This window comes from Thunnus thynnus, chromosome 5 (assembly GCF_963924715.1).
Source record: "Thunnus thynnus chromosome 5, fThuThy2.1, whole genome shotgun sequence".
NCBI lineage: Eukaryota > Metazoa > Chordata > Actinopteri > Scombriformes > Scombridae > Thunnus > Thunnus thynnus.
This window is the reverse complement of record NC_089521.1, coordinates 10,501,961-10,529,416: the sequence shown is the minus strand read 5'-3', so window position 1 is coordinate 10,529,416 and position 27,456 is coordinate 10,501,961. Positions and strand designations below refer to the sequence as shown.

The following is a 27,456-nucleotide window of genomic DNA, read 5'->3' as shown; positions in this document are numbered from 1 at the left end:
TTACAGACAGAGAATTCCTGCTCAGAGAAGATAATTTTGTGTGTGCTACAGCACTTTGTCCAAATATGTGGAGTGTAGTCAAGGGTTGGGGAAGGACTCTGCCTGGAGCGGTCAGATAGTGAGGTCATCTAGGTCTCACCTTGTTTGACACTGCCAGTCAATAACAGGCAATTTTATAGAAGAGCCACCAGAAACTGTAAATGACATGGTTGAAAAGACTCTGAACTGAACTGAACTGAAGCTGTGTGGAAGTTGAATTTTCTTAATGGATGAACCTTAAAAGATTCAAAATGCTCAGGAAGAAAATGAAGCACTAGAAGTGACGAGAGAGTGACTTTAATGATGTGATATAGATGCAGACTCTGTGCACTGAGGATTAATTCTCTGGTTTTGGACCTAACATCAGTCGTGGTATTTGCCTTGAAAGCAGAATTAACACCACTGTCTGATGAGGAGTCTCGTATCATTCATTGGACGGATGCTAACCATATGACAGCTGATCTGAATTAAGAGACAGAGTCTCATTACCCTTTGGAAAACAGGTTAATTGCTCTGGCCTTTGCTATAGTGTCAAATGCTAGTGGTGCTGTATCTCGTGGCTGATGAGTATGCAACCAGAGCTGGTCCGAAATAGGCCTTTGGAAAGTGATTAGTGCTTTAATATATGCACATGACCTTAAGGAAATGCAGTTCATAGTCAAAATACTGACACTGTGTCAGAGATAGTTGTTTTTGGAAGTACAATTCCTGCTCAGAAGTCAGAGAGGCAGCACCTTTGCGCACCAGGTTAACTTGCTTTTTGCCTCTGTGTGGATGTCAGGTGGCGGTGGTGACGGAGGGCAGGTTCTCCCAATGTGAGGCCCGATCTATTAGGGGAAACGGGAGCCCTCATGATTGACGAGTTGCTCTATCTCATCCATCAGGGCTGGCACACAGAGGACTGACACCACCATATCACTCCCATGTGGCCAGGGCTGCTACAACCCTGAGCTATATTTGCTAGCTGACATTAATGCCTTGCTCTGCCCCGACTTTCTAAGCCTCTCTCTCTCTCCCTCTTCTTCCATGACGCAGCAAATCTATGGCTACCCAATCCTGTGCTACTTCATTACAGAGGCTTCTACATTACAGCACCTGATGACTTCCCAAATTCTAGAAAGTTAGAGCAATTTAAAAGCACAGTAGAAATGCACAGCAGCTACAGTATGGGTCTTCACACTTTCACAGCCTCCACATGGCTCATGCACATACAGTGCATGTGCAAAGTGAAACACATACGCAAGAACATATTAAATATAGGCTAGTAGCTGAAGTTACTGATTTCATTCTACCAAGTCTCCACCATAATTTGATTTTGTGTTGTAAAATAATTTAGGTAACATAGCTGGCAGGATGCAGAAGATATAAACTATAAACATAAACTTGCAGTCATACATTCTTTCTATATTTACAGACATCAGGCTTACATTTACATATACACAAGTATCTATTTTGTTACTTTTTAACACGAGACTGTAATCTTCATCCAAAGGTTGCCAGTAATAACACAGATATAAGGCAGTCAGTGAGATTTAATTGGATACTGATGACAAACTGAACATAAAAAGGCCCAGAGAGGGAGACAAAGACGGAGGGTAGAGCTGCCCATAATGCTGGAGTCATGGAAATTACTTTACGGGAGTCGTTATTCGTCTGATGAGACCTGTCTAGCCTGTTTACTTCTCTGTCGCATCTTCATCTTCATTAGAGTGTACTTGGCTGTTGATCCATGCTGTAATTTTAATTAAAACCCATAAGTAAGCAAGACAGAGAACTCAGCTGTTGAAAGAGTCCCCCCCCCCCCCCCCCCACCCACTCTCCCCTCTTTTTCAAAACTGTGGAGTCTAGAGAGGCAAAGAAGCCTCTTCACAGTGGGGAGTCATGAATAACAAACAAAAAAAAAAAGAAAAAAAAAGATCCTCATGCTACTCTACATTCAGGTCAGGACTGAAAAAAGGTGCAGTGTGTGCAGCTCACCTTGAAACTGCAATTAAAAAATCACAAGGGCTAAGGCAGCTATCTGTGTTCAAACAGCGGGTATGAGACTATAAATATATGGAAATGCACGGTAGCTACAGCTGATCGCACAAAAGATACAGAAAATCATAAAACAAGAATTCAAACATGGCTGCAGAGTAATGCTTTGTTATGGACCGGACTCTGCAGCCGACTGAGTGAGAAGCTACTAAGTCTTAAGTGATGTTTTATAGATTGACATTAAGAACCAGACAGCTGTAAACCCAGTCTAGGGATGCTCATATTTAGTGAAAGCTCCGGCTAAGTGCAACATGAGGGACATTTAGCCAAGCAACAGGAAGAAGGTCCACTCTGGGGACCCTTGCATAATTCTCTTGCATAATTTCCCTGTAAAAACCTCCTTGCATCATCTCAATGTAGTGTAATTAATGAGGACAACTTTGCCCTGGCTAATTGAAAATCTGCAGAGTCAGTCTCCCAATGGAAGGATGGCGAGAGAGAGACAGAGTGAGTGTGGGGGGTATACAGAGTAAGAGATAGAGAGCTTTTAACGTATCTCTATCCTCAGACGAACTCCGATGAAACAGCCCCTGCAGTATACGGAAAGCTCCTTCTGTGTTCGTCACCACCTGAACAATATATTCCAATTTGAGATGGCATCTCCTGCCTCAGGCTTGTTGTTTGGGTCGTCGCTCACACACTGACTGCTCAGAGAAAAGGAGGAGCAATTATGATTCGGTAAGGGAAGATGAAGGACTAGATAAAAATAAAGACTCTTAGTTTAGAGACACCACATGGGATAAATTAAACCTTGTGACTTCTGTCAGGAAGACTCCTCAGATGGCCACGTCAGCTTCTATTCCTCTAATCTTGAGCAGTCTCCTACACATTACTGCCTGTGTTCTCTTTCTTTCCATTCGTCTCCGCGGCAGACTGGCAGTTTGGGTGATGAATTATGAATGACTGTCAATACTTCTTGTGAGACAGGTGAAACAAGTAGGCCGTGAAAAATCTGTTTGAATACAATGAAATTACTCCCTCTCCATCTCAGTGAGTAAACACTTTCTGTGCTTTGGAATTTGGAACACAACATCACAAAACACACACTCTTGACTTTTCATCTCATTCATTTTTAACTTCATGAGGCCCTTAAACTTTACTTATTTGGCTGAACTGAAGTGTTTTGGTTTAAATGTGTTATGACAAGAATGCTGATAAATACATAAAGAGATTAAATAATTTCTGTATGAATGCAACCAGAGTCCGAGAGAGTAGTAACCAAGCCTGACCCGAACCTAGCATGAATCCTGTTTTTATGTCCGAACCCAACCCAAGCCTGACACAGTTAATGTAAGCTGAAGCACTGAGTTTGTGTTACCCTGTCATGCAATTGTTGTTGTTACCACTGATCAGGAAATAGCCCAACACGGACAGTAGGGCCATCATTTTTATTTATTTTTACACTATATTTTCACTAAAAGTAACTTGAAGCACCATGTCAAGTAGGCTAGCCCAGCCAACGTGACCAAACCTGACCCAAAACCCAAACAACCCGGCAGGTTGGTTCCTGTCCAGTTCGGGTTGGGTATTTACCCTCGACATGCCTGAACAAACATTTTGAAAAATGCAATAAAAGAAAATCTAATTCAGGGCGACAAGAATATTGAAATGTATTGCCACTATCACACTGTCCATTAGTCGCATGCCCCGTCATTTCATCTTGACTTATATAGTCATTACGGCAGTGAAACACTCCATTTGGCATTGTTGTGCACACTTAATTTTCCTCTTGATTGAGCCTGCCTATTAGTGATTTCCAACATCAGTACTGCACACCAGGGACACAGGATTGCTGAGGAAAACGCACAAAAAATAAGGTTGCATACTAGAGCCAGCCTAGCCTCTTGGGCCCGAGTGCATACTTCAGCTCTCAGTTAATTAACAGAATGTTTGAAATGATTTTGGTTAGTATTTTTGGTCTCTTTGTGGGAAGAAAACTTTACAGTTATGAATAAAACATGCAGTGCAGTGTACCTTATCATGATTATATGAGGACTGACGTTACTAGAGACAGAGGCCAAGTGGCACTGTAGGAGGCAGCTCCTGTTTCATTTCTGCCTCTATGCTGCAGATGCATGCACATTAAGATTCCGTGGCATAACTGCAGGTTGGGATTCAGTATCAGTCCGCTTGTCTGCCTGTGTGCCAAACACCGAGCAGACAGTGTGGCCCGATGAAGAATCACCTGCTGTTACCTCACAGTCCCTCCAATCCCCGGATCCACCACATTCATCTGTTAGCTACTAGTGAATGATACGGCACTGGAGGCAATAACCGCTTTCTGCTACATCTCATCTCTCTGCTGCTATTAAACAAACTGGACTTCAAGACAAGACAAAATGACATCTAAATTGGCATCTTTGAGCTGTTTCTGGCGCACAGCATTGCAATGTTCCCGCTCTTCTCTATCTCTTTATCATGCCAGGCTGAAAGGAGCTGTGATTAAGATCCTTGAAAAAAAACATTCAGTGAGACAGAGCTGATCTGTGAGTCTGTAAGCTGGACCAGGGCACAAGATGATACTGTAGCAGTAATGAAAGAAAGAACTGAAGAAATAGTCTCCTCATACAAATAATTGGTTTGATGTGGAGGTACATGGTGTGGGTGCAAGCTCTCCTCATCATTACTGTGCTGGATTGTCTTTTGTTATAATGAGATACCATGTAATCAGAACCAAATCAGTTCCTCTGGGACACAACAATGAGAATTAAATGGTTGGACTAAGGACGGAGGATGAAAATGGAAATCAGAGCTGACGAATCAACAGGCGGCCCGCACCCCATTGTGCATTTGTTAGACCTGATTACAATTAAAACACACAAATACCCCCAAGTCTAGTGCTACTAATCTGTACATCTGACCCAGCAACCCTGCTGAGCTCTCTTCTCATACTAAGCCATTACTGTGAAGTAGGCATTTATAAAACGCATGCACACACACACGCACACTCACACACACACACAACCCCCCACGAGATACGGTGCACATAAAAGAATATTCAGACAATCCATGTCAACATGTCAAGACTCTATTCCTCTCTCTGGCATCCTGATCACAGCTGCACAGTGTAGATAATTGGGTTGTAATTAGATGAGAACACACCATAGGAGGTCATGTAGCGTTGAAGTTGGCTTATCGCCACTGGAAATGTGCTGCGAGAAAAAGCGCTACGCTGTAGCTGTTCTGCATGATCGCATATCAAGGATAGTCATACTAAACACACCAAAAACATACACAGATGTATGCATGCCTGCACATGCACACACACACACACACACACACACACACACAAACAGATCCTTCTGTTAGTGGGCTGTTAGAGGAACTCGCTTTGACACATCACTGCATTTGGTTTCCACATTCTGCCCTAAGGGAGATGGTGCCTTGCCAAGCTGCGCACTTCTGAAATATTAAGGCTAGAACCCATTGTATGTTGCTAATTCTAGAAAGTGCTGAAAAGGGACAGGAAAGGAAGGTAAGATTATGTTCTCATATTTTTTTTTATTTTTTTTTTGGAGGCAATTTTCTTCCTGTTTCATCTGTGCTGTGTACAGAAGTGGTCATATACGGTACATCACTACTGAGATCAAATAAAATACTACCCTATCTCATCCAAACTGATTATACTGCCTTGTCAAGAGGAAAAAAAAACCAAAGCACAAGTGTACTTCAGTAAACATGGCCGCACACATATTTACATATTCATGACCGTACACACATTTACATATTCTCAGATGCATGAAGTCATGCTGTAAGTGTCAGCAAATAGCCAGGCAAATCATGCTCTATCATTTAAATTATGCGATACAGTGAAACCCTGCGGGCGGTTAACCCGATTGCTACGTAATCGAAAATGTCAGAAATATAAACATTCCCTGCTGCTCTGACAGATCAGTCTCATCTTGGCATTAACAGCTCATTATTAATGACCTTAGTCTGCTTCTGTAAACCCAGGCCAGGACAAAAAAAAGATGGTAACTGAAACCAGGGGTGTGAAAAAATATCCATTTACAGGAACTTTTCCAGCACCTACTGTACAGTACGCATTTCTCTGCTATCTCCCCGCATGAGTATCAATAATTAATGATCATGTCTCTGCCCCTGCCTAGTTATATTCCACTGCAGGGTAACTACACTACATGTACTACAGGAAACTGATGCCTGCCAAGAAAGCTCCTATTTTGCTTTTAAACTCTATACGTCTCATAATATTTCAATATGCTTGTTCTGGCTGGAGTGATGAGGCTGCAAGAAAAAGAGAAGCAGAAGCCCGGTAGCTGATATCTCCCTGTTTTGTTTATTCACAAGAGTATGGGTATATAAAAGGTGATTTCTATTCCAGACAATGATAAGGTAAAGCCTCTTAGCAGCCACTGCTCTCAGTGAGAGATAACCAGAAGCTGGATGTGAAGAACATCCCTTCTAGTGCAAAAATGTTGGCTGCCTGGGAAACTCAGTGATCTGTAAAGCTCCACTCTCGAGAAGAATGATCAATACACTCCCATCTTACTATTTTCTCTCTGAAGCTCAAAGAAATTACTATCCGCTGCACCGACACAGAGGAGGTGTGAAGTGAAGGCGGATAGCAGTGGGCGGTGAAGGTGGTCAATTCAATTATCCCTCTGTCAGAGCACATTTTCTATTCTAGACAGCCTGCAAAATCCCTCAGAAAAAGGCATGCCAAATACTCTGGAATACTTTAAATATTTCTGAGTCTAAACAGCACATCATCATCTTTATCAAAACCCATTTTCATGTGATTTTATAGCAGAACTAGACTATTTTTGATACAGTTGGAATTTGAAAAATATTTCAAAATTTCAAGGGCTGTAAAAGGGTTGACAATGCTAATTTCTCTGGAGGGTTAATAGACATCTTTTGAAGATAAGCGTCCACTCATGTCCTTTTTGTGTGTGTGTGTGTGAGTGTGAGTGACTGAATGACATGCAAGGCTGTTCTGTGTGATAAGAGCATATACTGTAGAGCAGGGAGGTAAGGTATGTTAGCTAAAACCACAGGATGACAGAGTCAGAGAGAGAGAAGTTTGGGTCAGTGACATGACCCAGACTCTGTGTCTCTGTTAGGAAATGTCAGGGGCAAATGAAATTCTAGACATGAGCAGACATTAAGGGATGATGGTCAAACATTAAAAATAAGTCTGGAGCAGTAAAAATGTATTTAACAAATGTAAAACAGTCTGGTCTAAGTTACAGGACATGTGAAAATAAGGGATTACTTTTTATACCACCTTCTGTTAGCAGCTAAATGGCAAAGCAAGTTCATTTGTGAGGCACATTTCAACAACAAGGCAATTCAAAGTGCTTAAAGACAAGGTTCCATTACAAAATAGCTGCTTATGAGCTGGTGGAGACTCGGTGCTCCTTACTGGCACTCCAGGACATGGGCAATAAAGGAAAAAATTATTCTCTTTTCTTATTCTCATTAATAGTTGTCATTAATCTGTGAATCTCAGTCTCTTAAGTAAGTCATTTTGTGATAAAAAAAGAAGCTGCAATTGACTCTTTTTGGTACAATCTTTCAGTCTTTCTTGTCTGTCTTTGTGATTTTACTTTAGTGATTTCTTCATTTCCCAGAACACTTTGGACAAATGCTTGAGTAATGGGCATGAACGTCAGTCCCAGCAGTGAATGGAATCAAGTGACAGGAATAAAGTGAACTCACTGCAGGAGGATTAACAATATAAAATCTATTTAAAAAAAAAAAAAAAAATCTATACAGTTTAGTGTAAAACATTTTTTCAGAGGTTGAAACTTCAAGATGTGAATAGTTATTTGTTATGAGCAATAGTATATAGCTTAACATTTTTCATTACTTTCTTTACAAGCCAGTGGGAATTATGATAATATTTATCAAGCTAATTTCCATCTGGTGTTTACTTGCAGGTAAAGAGAGCAATTGCAGCTGTGTTAATGTTGCCATTGGAGAATATGTGTGAATTCTAATGCATAACATAAAGCCTCTTCTGGCTGTGCTCTATTATGGTTTATTAAGGCTACCATCTGTAAAGAAACTGACATCCCTGCCTGTTGGAAACAGTTGTCCTTTTATGATTCTTAAATATAAGAGCAAGAGGTTAATTCTTTAAATAGTCCTTTCTCTTTGATTCTGAAAAACTGACACCAAGATCTGTTGTTTATCATGGATGTTGTTTAGAAAATACAAAAAAAGGCCAGAAATAGCTGCAGATATTTCATTGTGAGTTCTTGTCATCTTTGACTGGCTAAATACTTACTGAATATAAAAAATATGCCATCAAATGAGAACATTAAACCAAATATTTGTTTTTAAAGAGTAGTAAATGATTCAAGATGAATCTTTCTTTAATATCTGGGTCATGCAGTTGAAAAATGTTCTCACGGGAATGACACATTAGGGCATGTCTGTTGAAAAAGAGGTATAATTCAACATCAAAGAGGAACACATGTTTTTGCAATAGTTGCAAAATTGATTTCAAATAACACATTTGACTTGGTGAAAGCGTGGATGGTGGTATTCCAAATTGATACTTTTTTTTCCATCATGTACAAATCACTCAAGTTGGACTAACAAATGGGAGTGCAAAAAGTCACACAGAGGTAATGATAATAATAATTGTAACAAATATGCTGGTGATGTTTGTCGATTTTCAAGCAGACTCTAATCCAGTCCAGGCTCTGTGTACTCCATCACGACGAGGTCAGCGGTGTTTAACCAATAATGCGGTGCACATCAGAGGGATGCAGAGATATACAGAGCGGAGGGATGACTGGTAATAGATTTGACCGAGAAGAAGGCTGCTGTAAACACTATTTCCCAACGGGTGCTCACGTAGCTATATTATAAACACCTGTCTCTTCATCAAGCTACCCCTCCTTCAGCTCTCTCTATACAGGGACATCCCATCATTCAGTACAGGCTGCTCTACTATAGTAACTATCAGTTCTGGCTGCATCTCATCTTCCATTCAGACACAGAGTACACCCAGGCTTCATATAATAAACAACCTCTGACATTTATCATTTTTAGCTGGATCCCCAATTGAAAGTATATGGACAGCACATGGCATTGAGATTCATTGTTATTAATCAAACATTCCTTTATATAACAAGGTTGTAACTATTTGTGACTCTGCATGGTTTGAACATTCAGTAATATTTGGATTGTACTTAGCGACACTGGTGCTTTGAGCTAAATTGTTATTACATATAGAGCCCTGCATGGACAGGCATCAGGCATCCATCCCTACATCGCCAGTAGGTCACTTAGGTCATCCAACCAGGACCAACTGGCTGTCCCTCGCTCGCAGCTGAAAACTAAAGGTAATCATGCCTTTGCATTTGTGCCTCTAACACTATGGAACTCTCTTCCTATACATATACGGTCAGCAGTCTCTATAAAAGCTTTTAAAAAACTATTGAAGACCCATCTTTTTAAATTCGCTTTTGTGTCATCTTGAGTTGTGTGTGGTGTGTAATGATCATTTGTTCATGTGTTTCTTCTTGAGGTACCCTGCTGCCTGTGTTTTGTTTTTTATGTTAATTTTAACTTGTGGCATATGTTTTTATTGTATGTATGTTTTATGGTCTTATTTTTAATTTTTATCTGTGAAGCACTTTGTGAATTTCATTTCTGTGAAAGGAGCTATACTAAATAAACTTCTTCTTCTTCTTCTTCTTCTTCTTCTTCTTATTATTATTATTATTATTATTAAATGGCAACACACTAACACTAATATGATCACAATAACACTGCTAACATTCTGTATTTTTGCAAGTATTCAGTCTTAAATGAGAAATCACAATTTTGACCTGATGATATGATGACGCTAGCTAAAAAAAGTCAGCAGATCACCAGAGGATTCATTGTCTGGGCACCATGAATGTCTGAACAAAATATGATAGCAATCCATCAGGTAGTTGTTGATATATTTCAAGTAGCAGACACACAGACTGACACTGCACATCTATAAAGCCACTCCGCTAACGTGGCTGAAAAGTAAAAAGAATTTCAAAACGTTCTCCTGCTGGTTAAAATATGCAGCCTCTGATGGTGTAATGCAGTAATTCATACTTGGATTCTTTTTGCTTGATTAATTATGCAATTTCAATTTATTGATTTTTTTTTTGATGACGATTGACGAGCACGTCAAGAAGACGTACAGTTGACACAAAATGCATGGATGAAATTACCATTTAGATAGATGTTGTTACTTCAAACGCCACTCTTAAAGAAACCATGGCTATTAGAATTTTGCATTTCTATAAGATGAGTTTCAGCATAGGAAAAGGGGCTATTTTCGCCTTCACTAAGCTTGTAGACTGTGCAGCATTTGAGTGTGTGTTTGTGTGTACATCAAGTATATATATGCATGCATATGTGAGTGTACACATCTGTCTCCTTGTTAGAGCATATGTAGCTTGCAAATGAAATTCTCACACTAATTTAGAGTCAAGTTAAGCCAGATCTGAAATCTTCCAAGGTACAGTGTGATCTCTGTATTCACAGAGCATTGTTAAAAGTCATACAACAAAGCAATCACACTGCAAACAAACACACACCGAATAAAAACTGCGGTGGTGGTGGAGCGCTGATCCAAAGACTGCAGTGCTAACGAGAGGAGGGGGGAGGACAAACACAGCACAGACAACAGTACAAGTAAACTAACAAATATTTTGCTCAGCTTAATCCTTGGTCTTGAAGCAGCAGGCCTACTGAGCAGAAAAAGTTCAGTTAAAAATCAAAGAACAAAACAGAAGTTCCCTAACAGCGACAAACGTTCTCCTACATGCTAATCACTGTGGTTGGGTAACAAAAAGATCCCATCTGCAGCCGAAGGCAACAGTTAATTGAGGAAACAAATCTCTCAGTAAACCATTCTCTTCGCTCTACACATAATGAAATTCTCCACCTAAAATTGTTTATTTGACTGCCCTGACCTCTCTCACTCTTCATTTCCAGTGTAATGGAACAGCCTGCGGTGGGAAGATTGTGCAGAGATGTGGATAATATTAGAAGATTTGCCACTGCTGCTGAGTCTGGTCCTGCTACAGTACGCCGTCGCTGGAGCTGATAACCTGGGCACAGAAAATATCAGTTTGCTCTTCATGCTATTAATGCTCAACCGGCAACCTGCACTCCAGCAGAATCTGACAGATTAAGAAACAGTCTACTTTGAACCACAGCTACAAAGTGGCTTTTACAAGCTGTAAAGTCTAAGGCAAAGGCTAACCTTTACAAGAAACTATAGTGTAAAGGTGTAGTTTAGCACAGATGTTCTAATCATGACATGACATTTTCAGAGACGGAGTCCTCACCTTTAGAGTTCTTTTTTGCTGGATGATCAGAATGAAAGGATGCAACAGAGTTTTGAGAATGAAAAGCTCTGCCTAATGGCTGGAAAATGAGGAAGAGACTGGCAGAGTGAAAGTCTACTAAATTGGTGTGAAATCATTGGAAAGTACAGACACATGGAAGGTGCACATTTTGTCTTAATTATACCTGCACTCGTTAGTTGCTCAGACTCTGCTCTATCTGCGCGTTGTTGCACTCTCCACACTCAGCCAACGTGAAAGAGAGGAAACAGTAAAAAGTACTTTGAAAGTAGATGGAAAACATAAAATCTCAGGACGAGAGTTGAGAGACTGAGCCCGACTGCTTCTTTTCATAAATCAAAGCACATCATAGACATCCACCAGCCATTGTTGCAACAGGTGTCTTGCTCCTCCCTCCCTGCTCCTCCCTTTCTTCTGCTTTAGTATGCAAATAACCCTCCTCAGAGTAGGCTTGTTTACCAAGGAATGTCTCCAGATTACACACACACTTAAACGAGTGCTGTGCAGGGTGTCTCTCAAGTAGGCCACCTCAGATGGATCCACATACAGTGAGCATTTAGAGAGCACTCCTTGCTGAAAGGCAGCAGCGATAAACATGGTGCTCCATCTGACGCACTTCCCTTGCGATTGCCAAAGTGACGGGGACATTTTCAAGAGGAAGACTATCTGTTTGTCCACCTGTCAAACCATGGTAGTAACATCAGAGGAGTCAGCTCAGTTAATTCGATCCGTGGATCCCCGCTGTCTTGACATGCTTCTAGCATGCTCATCTCCTGTCTGCTTTGTCCTCTAATTGTCCTCCTTCCTGGGAGGTTTGGGCTGCATCAGGCTGGAAAATGGTGGAGTGACAAGTCTGCTATACTCCACACATACCACACAGGTGATGCGTCTAAAGAGGCTGTCGTATTGTCACTGTGTGTCACAGCAGGACGGCTGCCAGCAGATAGCAGGCCTATCTCGTTTAGACAGGAACAAATGAGGCAGAAGATAGGGCTGAAGCTGATCCATGCCATGACTTATCGCCGTGTCCAGAGGCCATTTCAAACTGAGGTCTGCAGATTATACTAGCTTCTACTTCTATAACAATATTTGAGCCTCATGTCTACATATTGAAATGTTTTCCATTATGTGTAAAAATAACATTTCCAAAACATGTATTGTTTTATATTCTTTCTATTTCTGATTTAATATCAGAGAACATGAGGAGAGGTATTCTTGGTGCAGCTGCTGATGAAGGCCATTTGTTCCTCTTGAGCTGCTTGAGTTACCCCCTGTGTGCACTGCACGGCACATGTGATCGGGTATCTCCAGTATAATGAGATAGTGTTTATGACATGGAAAAAGCTGGCTCGGGAGGTGTCTGGTTGTAGATGCCACAACCCAGGCTCTCTATTGTGTAGCCAGTAGTTTGCCATAAACAGGCAGACCTCCTGGGTAGTCAACATGACAAGGACAGAATAAGAAGAGGGCACTCAGGTTAGTAGGTGACAGAGTTCAAAATCAACCATTAATAAGCACATTAAATGCCTTGCTGAGGTAATGTATGTAAGATTTTGATGCCCCATTTGCATTCAAATGTTCAGAAATTACATCATCTCACCTTACCTCACCTCAAATTAGCTTATGCGTTAGCTGCTTACTCTAAATGACCTGATTTTTGTAACCGATGTGACATTAATTTGCTTGTAGAGTCCCCATGGTCTCCATGTCAACTGTAATCACATATTTGTTGGAGCAGTCCCCAAAAGAATAGCCAGGTGTCAGCTTATGCTAACTGGAAGAGGACAGGAAATTAATTAGCAACAACTACCAAGAAAAAAAGGGCAACTCAATAGAGCATAGATTTTCCTTTAGAGATGCTAAATTCTTAATGCCATGTGGTAAAAAATGCAAAACCCTAACAAGTAGTTTTACACAGTAGACTACAACATGGTGGTCAGACTGCCTGATCCCACTTCTCAGAAACTCATCCAGTTTATCCATGCTGCTTATTTCTGTTGGGAGAAAACAAAGGGTGACTTCTCTATGTCTCAGAGCTGTGACCTCTTTATGTCCCCTGTGTGTAAAGAACGGGTCACATTACCAGTGAGGTTGAGACCAAGGTCTAAACTGTATAAGAAATAAAGCAATGTGCTGTGAAAAGGTTCCAATTTAAAGGCAACCTATTTATACACCTTCCTCCTATCACACATCCTGCTCAAAGAAGCTTTTGTTTGGTGCGCTGCACTGACAATCACACACTAAAAAGAAAAATAGGATATCAGCAAACTAGCTGAGATGTATTATCAGACTGACTATAATAAAGATCCATGCATGCTTAGATGCACAGTCAGCTAGGCTAGTAGGTGAGAACTGTCAGTGACTGACAGCACCAAAGCAAAGCCATTACAGAGAACTTCTTTTCATGTTGGGAAGTACAAACAGCAAATGCAGCATTAAAATGTACATGAATTCCAAGCCATGGTTTCACTTTCCTGACCTTGACTCCTTTTCTGGGTACACTGGACGTCGACTGGATGCATTATGCAGGGACACAAAAATGTTGACAGTGAACTGCAGGCAGCACTGTGCTCATACTCTCCTGCAATGCTTCCACGTTCACCATATCTGCCAGAGCTAGAACTGTGAATCTCTACGGACAGTACATCCAATGACTGCATCTGAGATGGACTCCGATGTAATGAGGATCTGGATCCCTGCAGCTACACTCTCCAATCTCTCTGTTACCACCATTGAGGCAGCGTGAAACTGTTTCAAAGCATATTGACATTTTGTTTTTCTTTCTTGCCAGAGCACATCCTCTGCAAATAAATTTGTCTGTAAATGAAGTTATTCTTGTCTCACGGATGAAAATGGAATCTGCTGATCACGAAGGAATTCTATGGGCGATAAAGCTGACCGCCCACCACAGTTAATATGAAAAACAGCCAGATTGCTCAGCCACAGTGTGTTCTAAGGCGTTATTGGATCAGCAGCTACACCAGGCTAATAAAGCGATTCTATGTAGGCGTGTAGCGTGAAATGTGATTGCTTTTGAGGAAGATTCCTTACTATAGTGAAGGTCAAACCACTTTTTCTTAGAGATTAAAAAGACGGGGTGACTTGTCTGAGAAATAGTCCATGACAAATATGTCTTCATTGATGTTATAATTATTTACTTGTTGTCTTCACCTGTCACAGGTGTCTATGATGATCCATTAGAAAAGACTTGTGGACCCTGCCAGACATTTTTGGATTAAAAAAAATGGCAAAACTACAGAGAAATCCCTGCAAGTATAAGACTGAGTGAGAACATGCTGCAGGACAGTATTCTTCCCCTCACATCTCTTTTGCAAGGTAAGCACTTCAATGAAAAATGAACTGTAGTGGGGAGGGTGGGGTGGGGGCTTTTGAAGATAGGAGAACGCTTTCCAACTGAAGCAAACAGAGATGTGCTTTTATGTGCCAATTACTGTGCTCTCAGTATTTATTGACAGAGGCCATCACACAGGCATATCAGCCTTCACATGTGAGATGAGGGCTGCCACTATAGCCTTGTTTTTATCATATGGATATTTCAAGTTCATCATATATTACATTTGCAACTCAATTAGATTCCTGTTTGAGTTCTAAAATCACTGTTGCTTTGATTCTGGTGCTTACACAACATCCTGCACAGCCATAAATAATAATAACATGAGTATAGTATGTGTATGGATACTGTTGAGACTCATGTCTTTTATATGTACACAGGGTTGTACAGACAATACATGTTTAATGAATGAATGAATGCATGAATGAATGAATAAACAAGGTCTATTAACAATCATTATGATTGTCTAATTACTCTCATAAAAGCCCAGCACAGCCTTGCAGAATTTTAAAGCCCATGCGTTATAGATGAATAATGCAAAAAATGAACCTAAACTCTACTGTATGTGCTTAGCACAGCTAATCAGGCTGGGGAGTTCAGAGCTGTCGAAAGGAAAAAGCAACTTACTTATTTAGTCAGTTTAATTCTACTGTCTGAATGCCTCTCTCTAGGTACACCTGCGTTCGCTTTTCATCTGTTCATCTAATGCTCGTTCATTTTATTCTCAAAAAAACCCAAACTGAATAATAATACATATTACCACAGCTGTATGGTCTGGCCACTGGGTATTCCACTAATGCCTGTTACTCCAGAACAGATGATATACGTTGTTAAAAAAGTAACTACACACAGTCTGAAAATCCTGCCTTTGCTGACACGTAGCTTTAGCAGCAGCACAGCACCTAACCTCAGCCCCCTGTGATGCTGCATGTGGTCAGAGGTGCAACTACTTTCACAGAGGTCAGTACAACAGTGCTCTTTCTTCATGAAAGATTTACTGTTGAGCTGCTTTTTAATCAAAGTGTGAGCGTTTACCTGATGAAAACATGTCATTAATGGTGTGTGACAAATGATGAGCTAATAAGAAGCCATTCATCAAACACAGACATTTCACCTATTTGAAAAACAAAGTCGGGGGAATACAGCCGTAAATCCACATTTTTCTCTAGGATCTTGTTTTGCTTTACGATTTCAATCACTGTTGTCTGAACGGAATTGGATTTGTACATTTTTCTTTTATCACTAAAATAGACCAAATGATTTTCAAGTTCGTCTTCAGGATAAACAAAAATGACGTGGATGCCTGGGAGAGAGAGAGTAGGATCTGAGAGTGAGGGTGACTCACCTCTTGGGGAACTGTCATCAAATATCAATGTGTTCACCTCTCTTGCTCTTGAGAAGAGGTCCCCCCCCCCCCCACCACCACCACCACCTCCAACTCCCTCCCTTTCTGCCTTCATGCTTCGCTTCTTCCCATCCAGGAAAAGAACAGCATTTTGGGTGTGCCAGTCTGTCCTCTCAGAAGGGGACCGGGGAGAAAAATCTGGCCAACCCCATCTGTCCCAGTTCACTTGTGAACTGTGCTCAAGAACGGGCATGCAACCAGTGCAAACTAAAAAAGTTGTCATGATGGAGATCTAAAATGAAGACAAGCCAACCCTGAAATAGCTGAAATGTGAATGAAATGGAAGGGGCATTAATGGGCTGACCCCGAACATGCTACTGTGTCCTTAGCTGAAATTATCACTGGATAAAACACAATGTTGGGGATTTGTCTCACCACCCTGCGTTGATGAGTGCATACACACTGATGAGTGCATACAGGTCTATGTTAATAATTACTCTGGCTCAAAATGGATGAATGAGATCATTCACTGAGGGTGGCAATGACCCTATAATCAACTTCTCAAATTAGACTCCTCTCCCTAACCTCACTCTGCCTACACAGAGCTTCTCTTAGACTCACTCTTTCATATTCTACCACCATCCCAAATCAGCCATTACTGAAGCCTGGGTGGCTTAATAAGAGAAATGGAGACATCTGTGCAGAAATAATGACTACAGACAGGGACTTCAAACGACACATGGTGAGTGAGGGGGGTCTCTACACCAATTTCTCACTTTATTCGATCTTTAATTAAGAATAACCAACAATAGCAAACTGACAAAGATATGAGCACATATATAATTCATAGAATATTTCCATCTTATTTGATTTTATAGTATTTTGCAATGCTTGCATTCAACTACAAGGTAAATTATAGCCTAGATCTATGGAATTACAGAGTAAAGTGCAACAAACTGTGAAATATAGAGGTTTTACAGATTTATCTTTGCAGTTTTAAAATGGCATACTTACTGCAGAGGCCACATTAATTACTTTGAAGTATCTGTTATTAATTGAATTAGAGGTTCAATTAAAGTTAATGAAAATGGACTCAAGGCAATTAGTTGAATTTTTTGTGTTTGAGAAGAGAGGAAATATATAATGTGGATATGGAAACCCTTTACCTGATCATTCATCATTTCAGGTGAATATCTGCAATTACTGACAACTTAATTGAATGGCTCTTTCCACCATGCAATAAAAGTCCTCTCTAAAATGAAGTCCTCTTTAAAAAGTAAGATCTAAGACATCTCTCTGTGCCCTACATAGAATACCAAAGTGATGGAGCAAGGCTGGTTTTACATGCTTCCTCTTTATATGAAGACTTTGCATGCTGCAGGCAACCAGACTGTACCAGATTTCCGATTTCAGGACATATAAAACCCTGATGTCTTCTGAAACAGAACAGATACACAAAGCAAATGCTCTTTCATGTCTGGAAATATGACTAGTAATTGCAAATTGGTGTAAAACAAACAAGCAGAACAATTTGCTTTAGTCATGTGATAAGACTAAGCAAAGTCAAGGGGACAGTTTAAAACTCTGCTGTGATAAGGAAGAGGATGAATCTGCATGAAGGAAGACCGACAATAATCCCTATTAGGTTTACACAGCCTGTCAGCCAGTCAGTTATCTTGCTACTGTAGCAGTGAAGGATCTTGACTAGTTACTGCTTTTCCCTCTTCAGGGAGAAAATCAGAGCCGGTTGTGAGCACACCTCATGCACATCAAATAAGAGTCAAGCTCAAATTGGATCAGACATAACGAGAGCACTGCAACAACCTGCTCTGATGAAGATCTAGGTTTTGCTCTGAAAACAACAACATAGGCATCCATTTTAAATCACAACAAACAGTCTAATACATAGGCTGATGGTATGAATTGTACAGCGTATTGCATATACTGTGTAAAACTGCCCCATTAAAAAATAGCAATAAAAACACATCAAGTATTCCACGATCATCTAGTCTGGGTCAAAGGCTTGACATTAGCACCTGCTCACCAGCTAAATGCAGGTAGAATTCAGCGGTGGCGTGTAACACAGTCAGTCTTACTAGCCACTTTGGAGGGTGGCATTCTGTGTTGTGAACTCTTTTGTCATAAAGTGGAGCAGCGCTGCAGATCGATCCGAGGAAAACTGCTGTCAGCTCTACTACCAACGAGCACCGCTTCTCATGCCCCCTCCGTTTCCCCTCATTCCTGCCCGCCCGCCTGCTGCAGCTACGAGAGCATGGCCAGGCCGCTTACACACACGCTTACAGACTTTACTGCTGCATCTACACACAGTTCACATTCACTTGTGAGGATATAAACCTCTCTCCTCTCGTCTATCTTTTCAATTAATCCTCTATAACCCTGTGCCACTTTTATTATACGCAATAAGAGGCTACTCTTTTTATGTCTTTGTCTTAATTGGTTGCATATTTTCATACAAAAGGAGCTTCACACACAACCTTATCAGAGCTGAATATTTGATGACTGCAATGTTATACATTTTATATAGTCTTGATTTGGGTGTTTACAGTGGTCATTTACATCTAAAGGGTCGTAAATCTGGTCCTTAAAACAAATTGCAGCACATCATCGCAATTTCCAAACAACAAAATTGTGACTGGTGAAAATGAGTGGCTAGTAACTTTGGAAAACCACTAGTCACAGTGGCTGGTAAGCACAATGTCAAGCCCTGCTGGGTATGTACTGATGCATTTCCATCTGGCAAGCTACAATATGTTGTATTTTATGGCTGAGCAATAACGCAGCAGTAATCTGTGGTGGTTCAGATGAATAAAACAATATACACTCTCATGTTTAAGGCATAAATCTGTCTCTCATTTGTCATAGCTAACAACATGGATCAGTGTGTGGCTCATTGCATGTTAGGGCCCTGCTGAAAATGTGTCCTGGGCTCATTACCATTCAGGCAATGAATGCCTGAGTCTCTGACCCAAATTCAGGATGACACATTTAAACAGATTCAAAGTCAATCTGCTACTCATATTTTCAACAGATTGTGGCGCAGTTGCCCAATGCGTCCTGGGTCTCTGCATTATGTTTAGAGAGGAGTAGGAGATAGATGAGAGGAAACAAGCTCTCACGGATGCTGTGTGGGTTGTTTCAGTGGGTTCGTGGTGGGAAAAGAATCAGGCCCAGTTGAATCAATTGAGGTAGAGGCCCTAGGGAAATAGGTCTTAGAGTCAGTCATTGATGCATCCTTAGCCTGCAGCTGATAACCTCTGGAGAACTTAGGGAGCTGGACCCAGGACATTAAAGATCGTCTTCTGATGAACTGAATTGCAACCCATCTAAGACGTCTAGCATTTCCAGGGAAACAGCCTTTCCACTTGACTGTTAGGCTGCATTCAGACCGAAAACAGTCCTGCGTTAGAACAATGCAAGGGACTACGTTGGTGGGGGCGAACCGGTGAGATAATGAAATATGATCCAGGAAGTCCAGTTGGAGTTACACATAAAGGCTTATCAGATGCCATAACACTGCACAGTGGTTTGTAATACTCACGGACAGGATTTTACAATTCTGCAAAGTTATCGCGGCAGCAGCTGTTTTATCTTTCGTTGCGATGATCACGAGATTAACAGCAGAAATGCGGTGTCTGTGTTACAAATTAATCCATCAGGAATGTACGCTTGCATGTATGCGATTGCCCAACGCGGCTCCTTGCCTTATGACGTCGTGTTATGTTGCTAGAGGCTGTGTGTCGGCACCCCTGCTGTGTCAACACACTGGCTCCATTCAAATGAAAGAGAGGGCTGCAATTTTTCACGCAGAGCTAATGTCGTTCTGAACACTGCAGAGCTTGTGGACTTGTAGCTAGTTCATATATGCTTCCCATATAATGTTAATTAAACATGAGCAGGGTAATCTAAAATGAATTTAGTTTGCTCTCAGAAGACCAAGAAAATGATATTCTGTAAGCCTACTAAGCAGAGCTGGAGGTGGGGACTGACTGGGAAACATTGATTTCACTGTAATTTGCCTTTAGGTGTCAGAAAAAATGCTGAGTAGTTGAACCAGCAAGCTGTTCTAACATTCTACATTAATTGACTGCTTAGGTGCAGATTAGCATTGATTGGACTTCCTGGGGTGAAAAGAGAATGTGAGGATAGATACTGCGGCCATTCCTGCACCGCAAGGACACAAAGAAGCACTGAAAACATTTTTCATCTGTAACAGTGCTTATGTGAAGGCTCGAACATGCTTTGCTGCATCGATATTAAATGAAACACTTTGTGGAGCACAAACAGAAATGAAGTGGGAATTTCTCTGCATCACTAGAAAAGGCAAACAGAGCAATATGAAGGTAAACACACATTCAGAGATATTTGTCACAGAGTGAGACTGCAACAGCACATCAAAAGCTTGAGCTGACCAAATCACAGAGCTTAGTGTGTCTGTTGTGTTGGTTCACAGCTATACTGAATCCCTACAAGTCCACAGGCGCTACAAAGTGTCACTAGCTACATAACGTGTGAAAATGTTCAAAGGCAGCTGAAGAGCTATAATAATTTCACTCATTTTCTAACATGGATTATGCAGACTACTGTATTTTTCCACAACAGTTTGCTTGATAATACCAATCAATTTGCACCAAATTGAATTCCATTATGAAATGTGAAATCATCCGCAGCTGTGGAGCTGAGCAGAAGAGCTTCAAATGCAGCTTGTTTTTCTACATATTTTTTCCAGTAGCATTCAGTGAATGGAAGCCTTGCTTGGACTGTTTTCAAATGCATATAAAAATACAGAAAAAAAGAATGGATAAGACCTTTTTAGATCAATAATCCAAACACATGACCTGTGAGGATATTTACCGCTTTTCAGTTCAGTAATATACACTCATTATTGAACCATACAACACTGATGCTCTCTTCACTATTGCCTGAGGAGCACGATTTGGCACATAGTCATTACAAAAGATTCTGCTTATGTTTGCAGAACTAATGCCACTCATATTTATTCCCTCGTTCTCCCATTCTCTCTTGTACTGAACTCCTCTGGCCTATATTTAGAAAAGCAAGATTTCTGTTTCATGCGCTGGAGCAAAAAAGAAAAAAAGATGATACATCATAGGGTTGAGGTACTATATAGTTGTTCCTGATAAACTAGTTTACTAGTTGACATGATGATGACAAAAAACATTGCTGCTGTTTATGTGTGTTTTCACATCTGGTGCTTTAGAGACTTTCAAATATGACAGAGAGAAAGTAGTTACAGGATTCACTAATACATAACACATAATCTATCTGCACTTCCTGAATCTAAGAGGAACACTGGTTTGTAATGTGAATGAGGGAGGTTCTGTCTGGATTGTATCTTTGTCACAACTCTGAGAATGCAAAGCAGTGGTCAGTGAATGGTATACATATCCAAGATGATGTACTGTAATTCCTGTACCTATACTGTTTCATCTGTTCTCTCGTTTTTCACCTGTCACTACAAGTCAGTAACACACCGCTGACACAGTACAAACTGTGCTGAAACTGCACCTGCTTTAAGCTATCCGAGTAGCAACATCAAACTATATATCAAAATTCTCATGAGGGATTTATGAATAATACCACATGAGATAAAAAGACACTGGTATGCATATTTTGTGAGGGATGTTTATATAATACCCGCCTTAGTGAGTTATTACCTCAAGTAAAATGTTGCAGTTTTCTGCTTCTCATGTGTGTCACCCTTTTACAAAACCAAACAGCAGCTCATCAAGTCTGAAGCCAATCCTCTCAAAATAAATAGAGATGAGTGATGAGGTGGGAGACTTAATGCCCTTTCAAGAGCACCACCTACCTACTGTGTCCAAGCAAAAACACACACCATTCCCCTGCTCTATTACCTCGACCCCCTAGAGTGCAACACAGCAGCTCCGTATCCCAGTTGATCTGCAACATAAGCTAATGAGCTCAGTGGCGCTACGCAACACAGCCGGGAAATCGAAGCAGGCGAGAGAGACGTGTAAATTAGAGTGATCTCCCCAGACGATCCACTGGACAAAGGCAGATATATGGAGATATTTACCAAGCAGGTCAGCCAATCTGAATCAAGGCCTAACGATCTATAGGGAATGCTAATTACAAGACTTCACATGATTAAAATGCATATAAATATTGTGATGTTGTGTATGTAAATGTTACAGAAAAATCAATGGACCAGCTCACCAGACAGTCTGGCTACGGTATCGTTTACAAAATTTGAGCATATTATACAGTATAAATGCTTTATATGGATATAGATGATTCTGAGGATGCATAATCCGTGACTGGTTGTATTGATTAAATCCACTGACGGCCAATTCTATATCACAGTCAGAGGCGTAAAATTTAGGCGGACAGACTGGACAGACTGCATGCTGACATTTCAAACTCAAAGCCAATTCAAGAGCGGGTCTTTCATGGTGGATTGATGGAATTAAATGCATGTGACGGCACAGCATATACAGCTTGTTTCATCATCTTGAAGAGCGTACTCAGCCCTCATCAATTTTCCTGTGCCCATTCCCTGTTTCACCTGGCAGTGACTGATGGAGTTCAGCTGTTCCTCTTGTGAAACAGAAAGGTGAAAAAAAAAAAAAAAAAAAAAGGATAAAAGTTTGTTGCAACACACGGTCTCTCGAGCTATAAAAGACGACTGAACTTTTCATGTGTCGATATGGAAAATGAAAAACAGGCAAATTGCTTCAACGCCTTAGATCGAAATCCCACGGGAAAGGGAAAGCTTGTGTGAAACACTTTATGGAATTCCACTCAACCAGGCACAGACATGCAAGCATATATACGCACTTCTTACAAACCACCTTGAGTCTGTCAATAGCACCACTCTTTGCAGCAACATTTGAAACCTTAAATGTCAAATTCAGTGATTAAATCAATAGGGGAACTAATCTTATGTTGCCTCAGACCAAATGGTTTATAAATCCTGCAGCAATCCCCTAAGTAAGCACAGGAATTCATGAATGCTAAACACATTTGGTTTTCTCTCCCCTAACAAAAGAGTGGCTTTGATACCACCACACTCTTGTGCTTGTAGGACAAGACTGCTGAGCTGACACTTTTCTTTTAAATATGAATATCAAATGAGGCTTTAGCTTTTGATATGGCATGATAATGGCACAGCTGGGACGGGCCCCATTACGCTACAACCTATCTTTAACAAAGGGAATGTTGCTTGTGCACTACAGTATGTGTGATATGGGACACACAATTTGGCAGAGTAAATCCTCGTGTTGTGTTTTCAGGCCTTTTTTTTCATTTTTTTACTTCTCAATGGTTGTTCAATATCACTGCACAAGATAAATAACTGCAACGGTGGACGATAAATTGAATCTTGAATGGAGGAGATTAACAGTGGAGGCTGCGAGTACAGAGGACACACAGAGTAAGAGTAAGAGGCTGAAATCCTTGCTCCCAGCAAGAACACTAACACTGATATGCTCACAAGGCTGACACCAATAGGACTTAACATCTATCACCCTATCATGCTGGTCAAACAGTCACTGTGTGTGTGTGTTTGTGTGTGTGTGTGTGTTTGTGTGTGAGAGAGAGAAAGAGATCCCCCTCCCTACTAAACCACACACTTTGCCACACATTGTCACAACACAAAGGCCATTTGCTTTGATGATTGTTGGCTTTAGCATAGAGCTGTCCGAAGAAGCCGTGCTCTCAATCCTAACCGCACCACCCAATAATGCTCTAATCTGCCCGAAACTCCCCCTACAGCTCAGACTCTTCTAATCCCTTATAAGAAAGAGGAGCCAGATGGTCATGAACAACTGCTGGGGGGCCTGAGGATGAGCGCATGTATGGAGATGCCTGGAGTGCCTACCGCTGTTTACCTTGTGCTTCAAGTTACCACTGTAAGCCCTGTGGAGCGGATGGTGTGTGGGTGGTGAGCGTACTTTCAAGGGTGGCTGTTTGTGGGTGTGTGTATGTGTGCGCGCTGATGTGCATATGCGTACAGCAAGAGTGTGTGTGCATGTGCGCGTAATCAGAAAGAAGAGACCCCTGCTGTACCTGGTGTCAAGTTACTTCAGCACACCATTGCCCCTTCAGTCCTGAGATGAGATGTCAGATCTTCAGAGGCAAACCTCCCTACCAGCTGCAGTAACCTTGTGATTCCTAGAGTGTCAGAGGTAGAGCAGCGCAGTCTCAGGGGTGTCAGGATACAACATGCCTCTCACCCTCCCCCTTATATCCCAGAGTGATCAGGCACCCCGTCCTGACCCCTAACTGACAAGCAAACCCTTTATTCCAAACTCCACTAACCTTCAACTGGGCGCATTGCCGCCCAGGATCCAGAGTACCAGTCAGCCGGCTGCCAATGAGCCTCAAGCTCTCACATGCTGATGGACTGAGACCCACCAGTCACGTGCTGCATCCTAACCCCCTCATCACCCCACTCTTTTCCCATGGGTCACTGATTAAAATGCCATTAAACTGAACTAGGGGGTGGGAGGAAAACAAGAGTATCAATCTGTGGGAATAAAGGGGAATATGCATGGTGGATGTTCATTAAATAAACATTACCAGAGTAAAAATTCAATTATTGCACAGCAGGGGGATGTACTATGCTGGGAAAAGTCCATAGCAACTTAAGCTCCCTATGCCCCACGCATGCATGCACACACACACACACACACACATATATATATATATATATATATAGATATATGTTGACACACATATATATTATGACAGAGAGAGTCCTCAAATCACTGCACACACTCGAGATGGTTGTACTGCATTTCCATGGAAGGCAATGAGCTAGGCTCCATATGAATTGGAGGCTACCAGCCTTGAGATCCAAAGCCTCTTTTCCACCTCCTTATTAGTGCTGTGCAGCAGCCGGTTATTAGTGACAGGGCTCTGCCACTGTAAAGGGTTAAACACAAACTAAGCCTAGAAATAATATGGGAAGTAAACACCTTCATGCAAATCTCCTCTGACAGCCCCTCAAGAAGATAGCGGATAACAATGACCTTGACCTTATGACCTCTTCTAAAGTTTGACCTATAGCAATGCACCAAGTCAGCTTCTGACCTATTAACTGAGCCAAGCAGGCCAGAACTGACATGCAGGTAACTGATGTCACTCTATTAATGTAGAGTCTAATAAGGCCTTCATCTATCATATATCACTCTCAGTCTCTAGAAAGAATGATGACAGGAAGTCTGAATTCATCAATTGAGCATTTTTCACTGTGGCAAATTTAATCAATCAAAAATAAGTCAAGAAGCAAAGCTGAAGTGACCTTACTTGTGCATTCCCAGGCGGTGAGTTCTGTCTGTGTGGGTGGTTCTTAGTGGCTGGACTTTTTGAATTTCTGTGAGCACTAGAGTTCAGAGCTTGTGATGGCATAGCGTGTGTGGTTTTCTATTTGACAGTATGTTAAAAGGCGTTGTTAGAAGGTTTATATTAATGATGTGTTGGAGGTTGAAGTTCACTTGAACAGCAGTGAGCGCTTGTCGGCTATAGCTCTTCATCTTCACTGTGGCTGTTCTGTGTTTTACTATCCCTCACCTTGCAAAACTGCCATATTTCTATCAACAAGGCATTACAGTGAACATGTAAAGATATGCGCATGTTCTCAAAGAGAAACAAGTCACATTTGAGTCTGTTGATCTGAGCTGCCCACTTTTAAAGGCATTTGTAGGTTGTAAAGCCCTTTTTGGCGCTGATATAAATATGTTCAATTAATTGAATTTTTCATTTGCTGAAAAAGCTGGAGATGCAATTATTTCAAAAAGGCATTTTTATCATTTTATCTAGTTCATGATTCAAATATTTAATTAACCTGATCTGTACTGTGAAAAAAGCCCAAGCTGTGAAAAATAAGCTTTAGTCAAAGAAAACACCTATTTTCTATTTTAATGACTCACTTCTTATTGATTATTCATGTGGCAAATGATCAATTGAAGGAAATTGCTTAAAATTAGCATCTCCAATTCAGCTCCAATTAGCCATGAGTACTAACTTGACTTACTGACTGAGCTCAGAGAGGTGCTCACATCAAGGTATGTTAGTGTCTGCATTAATGAATCCAACATCAGCTGCGCTTTTCTGACCTTTTCATTCCTTTAAACAAACATTTACATTAAGGCAAGGCACACTGACCAGCCCCTGAGCCCTTTGTATGTCTTTGCCAATCACCCTTGCCCTTGCTTCTCTGATATGGGTAATGATATGAGAATGATATGGAGATATTGCCCTGAAGCTGTGGAGACCTCCCCTGCTTGAGCCCTGAGGCTGGCCACTAACAGTGCTGTCCATTTCTGTATAAGGAGCAGACAATGAGAAAGATCTTGGTTTGTGTGGTGCATGTGTACGTGTGTGTGTTTTCAATGCTAGCCTGTTCACAGCTGGGCTCCAGTTAATGCCCACTCTGTTGCCTCCAATGTGCCCCAGTTAGCAAAGCTCGCAACCCAGTAACATGGTGGGCCGGGGTTGGTAGAGTCCCCAGTGTTGGGATGTTTTTATGCTTCACGCTTCGCTGCATCTACACAAAAGACTTGGCCCCATAACCCATAAGCCCTATAATCCATTCTGTAAACATTGAAGGCATGCCCACTTTTACAACAAATGCCCATGCATGGGTACACAGCAGAGCCTGCCACATGCCGGCCAGGTTTTCTCTGGGTGAAAATCTATTGGCAAGGAGAGCACTATTGCATTATGATCATTTTTTCTATTATTACTGTAATTGCTACAAATACGGATAATCACAACACTTAAATTACACAAAAAAAGCCAAGAAAGTCCTTAAGAGTAATTCTGAACTTTGGCCGTGATTATTACATTTGTTCACAGATTTTAAGACAAAAGACATTTTTTTTTAAAAGACTGAATAATAAAATGAAGCACACTAATCGGATTAACTCCTACAGAATGATTTGAAACTCTTGCTGACCACCTCAACTCACATCCCCTCTGGTACTATTGGGTTGCTCATCAATGCGAAATGTACTGAAGAGGCATATACTCTTTCACTAACATTACCAAAACCAGCATTGCAACTCTGTGTTAATTGTAAATCATATAAACATCTGATTGAGTGACCCTAACGAACTCTTGTCCTCCTTACCGCCACAATCCAACCCCCCCCCCCCCCCCCTCCACACGTCACATACAAAAGGAGACCTGGTGCAATGCCACTGACTCTGTCATGACATCCAGGAATAGCAACATGCACAGGGAAGAACAGGCATAAACACCCTGATGTAATAATTAGAAACACATGATTGCACTGACAACCATCACTTTGCCATAATGTTTCATAATTAACATTTAAAAAAACA

General features: G+C 41.1%; 1 protein-coding gene across 3 annotated transcripts in view; it reads right to left on the bottom strand.

Annotated features, from left to right (window-relative positions):
* The window catches only part of tspan9a (tetraspanin 9a), a 167,027-nt gene that overhangs the window by 43,687 nt on the left and 95,884 nt on the right, over window positions 1-27,456 (bottom strand). The gene's annotated exons all lie outside the window — the stretch shown is intronic.